We start from the raw sequence: 3524 nt of genomic DNA, 5'->3' as shown, positions 1-3524 counted from the left end.
GCCCATTGTTTAGCCATCCTCATTTATTTATCTTTTGGCATTCATTGTTGTTGGTTTTGTAAGTTGATTGTTTGTTTTTAAAGGACCGCAAAAAAATTTTTGTGGTCGTGTATTGGTATGACGTTGTCGTCGTCGTCGTCGTCCGAAGACACATTAGTTTTCGCACTCTAAATTTAGTTTAAGTGAATGGATCTCAAAGAAATTTTACCATAAGGTTCAATACCACAAAAGGAAGGTGGGGATTGATTTTGGGGGTTATGGTACCAACAGTTAAGGAATTAGGGGCCAAAATAAGCATTTTTGTAACTTCCAGACATAACTTGTGTGTAAGTGTATGGATCTCTCTGACATTGTACCACCAGGTTCCATATCACAAAGGGAATGCTGGGATTGATTTTGGGGGTAATTGCCTCAAAATTTTAGGAATTGGGGTCCAAAAAGGGGCAAAAAACAAGCATTTTTCTAGTTTCATGACAATAACTTGTGTTCAAATGTATGGATCTCTCTGAAATTGTATCACAAGGTTCCATATCACAAAGGGAATGCTAGGATTGATTTTGGGGGTAAATGCCTCCAAATTTTAGGAATTAGGGGCAAAAAAGGGGCAAAAAACAAGCATTTTTCTAGTTTCATGACAATAACTTGTGTGTAAGTGTATGGATCTTTATGAAATTGTACTACAAGGTTCCATATCACAAAGGGAAAGCTGGAATTGAGTTTGGGGGTAATTGCCCAAAAATTTTAGGAAAAAGGGGCCAAAAATAAGCATTTTTCTAGTTTCCAGACAATAACTTGTGTTCAAATGTATGGATCTCTCTGAAATTGTACTGCAAGGTACCATACCACAAAGGGAAGGCTGGGATTAATTTTGGGGGAATTCCCTCAAAATTGTAATAATTAGGGGCCATAAAAGGGCAAAAAAACAAGCATTTTTCTAGTTTCAGGACAATAACTTGTGTGCAAGTGTATGGATCTTTATGAAATTGTACTGCAAGGTTCCATATCACAAAGGGAAAGCTGGGTTTGAGTTTGGGGGTAATTGCCCTAAACATTTAGGAATTTGGGGCCAAAAAGGGGCCAAAAAACAAGCATTTTTCTAGTTTCCAGACAATAACGTGTTCAAGTGTGTGGATCTCTCTGAAATTGTACTGCAAGGTACCATACCTCAAAGGGAAAGCTGGGATTGAGTTTGGGGGTGATGAATCATAAGAGGGTTCAAAAGATTGGGGGGGATTTTTTTTTCCTTTTATACGACCGCAAAATTTTTGCGGTCGTATATTGGTATGACGTTGGGGTTGTAGTCGTTGTCGTTGTCCGAAGACATTTGGTTTTCGCACTTTAACTTTATATAAGTTAAAAGAAATCTATGAAATTTAAACACAAGGTTTATGACCACAAAAGGAAGGTTGGGATTGATTTTGGGAGTTTTGGTCCCAACAGTTTAAGAATAAGGGGCCAAAAAAGGGCCCAATAAGCATTTTTCTTTGTTTTCGCACAATTACTCTAGTATAAGTAAATAGAAATCTATGAAATTTTAACACATGGTTTATGACCACAAAAGGAAGGTTGGGATTGATTTTGGGAGTTTTGGTCCCAACAGTTTAGGAATTAGGGGCCAAAAGGGTCCAAAATTTAAATTTGTTTGATTTCATCAAAAATTGAACTATTGGGGTTCTTTGATATGCCGAATCTAACAGTGTATTTAGATTCTTAATTTTTGGTCCCGCTTTCAAATTGGTCTACATTAAGGTCCAAAGGGTCCAAAATTAAACTTAGTTTGATTTTAACAACAATTGAATTCTTGGGGTTCTTTGATATGCTGAATCTAAACATGTACTTAGTTTTTTTATTATGGGCCCAGTTTTCAAGTTGGTCCAAATCGGGGTCCAAAATTAAACTTTGTTTGATTTCAACAAAAATTGAGTATATGGGGTTCTTAGATATGCTGAATCTAACCATGTATTTAGATTTTTGATATTTGGGCCCGGTTATCAAATTGGTCGACATTGAGGTTTAAAGGGTCCAAAATTGAACTTTATTTGATATCATCAAAAATTGAATTTTTGGGGTTCTTTGATATGCTGAATCTAACCATGTATTTAGATTTTGGATATTGCAATACCACAAAGGGATGGTAAGAATTGTCTTTGGGAGTTATGGCTCAAACCGTTAAGGAATAAGGTGCAAAAAAGGGGGGAAAAGGGTTTCCAGGTTAATGGATAATTACTTAAGTACAAAACATAATTTAAAAGGCAGTGTAAGGTTGGTAATTGAAACTCATTTGAATATCTCACCTAAACTGCTTTTAAATTATGTATATTGGAAATTTGCCAAAAACTTTATTATTAATTAATTCCATTGGAAATTTGCAATAACTTTAGTTTAATGAACTTCATTGGAAATTTGCCAATATAAAATGTTGCTGATGAAGCTTTTTTGTTTATCTCACCTAAACTGCTTTTAAATTATGTATATTGGAAATTTGCCAAAAACTTTATTATTAATAAATTCCATTGGAAATTTGCCAATAACTCTAGTTTAATGAACTTCATTGGAAATTTGCCAATGTAAAATGTTGCTGATGAAGCTTTTTTGTTTATCTCACCTAAACTGCTTTTAAATTATGTATATTGGAAATTTGCCAAAAACTTTATAATTAATAAATTCCATTGGAAATTTGCCAATAACTTTAGTTTAATAAACTTCATTGCATTTTTTCTTGTTTCCAAAAATAACTTGCGTGTAAGTGTATGGATCTCTCTAAAATTGTACTACAAGGTTCCATACCACAAAGGGAAGGCTGGGATTGAGTTTGGGGGTAATTACTCCAAAGGGGGGGGGGGGGGGGGGGTGCGATTTTTTTTTCCAATTTTTTGGGGTTCATATTTTTTTTCTTCAAAGTTTTTGTAATCTTCAATTGCACAGTATTGCGCAATAGCACGGTATTGCGCAATAGCACAGTATTGCGCAATTTCACATTATTGTACAATAGCACAATATTGGGCAATAGCAAGAAATCTTCAATTGCACAGTATTGCGCAATAGCAAGAAATCTTTAATTGCACATTATTGCTCAACAACACAGTATTGAGCAATAGCACAGTATTGCGCAATAGCAAGAAATCTTCAATTGCACAGTATTGCGAAATAGCAAGAAATCTTCAATTGCACAGTATTGTGCAATAGCAAGAAATCTTCAATTGAAAATAAATACAAATCTTTTAACCAATTTCAATGGGAATAATTTAAAGTCTTTAATTTTTGGTGGTTCTTACCTTGTATTACTTTTTTGGATATTGGGCCCCATTTTTAAATTGGTCTACATTGAGGTCAAAAGGGTCCAAAATTAAACTTTGTTTGATTTCATCAAAAACTGAATTATTGCGGCTGTATGATATGCTGAATCTTATTGTGCATTTAGATTTTTTATTTTGGGCCCTGTTTTCAAATTAGTCCATATTAAGGTTTGAAGGGTCCAAAATTAAACTTTTGATTGATTTCAACTAAAATTAAATTTTTGGTGT

The sequence above is a fragment of the Mytilus californianus genome, unplaced genomic scaffold, assembly GCF_021869535.1.
Source record: "Mytilus californianus isolate M0D057914Y unplaced genomic scaffold, xbMytCali1.0.p SCAF_12, whole genome shotgun sequence".
Taxonomy (NCBI): domain Eukaryota; kingdom Metazoa; phylum Mollusca; class Bivalvia; order Mytilida; family Mytilidae; genus Mytilus; species Mytilus californianus.
The sequence above is the reverse complement of the archived record's forward strand: the minus strand, read 5'-3'. Positions refer to the sequence as shown.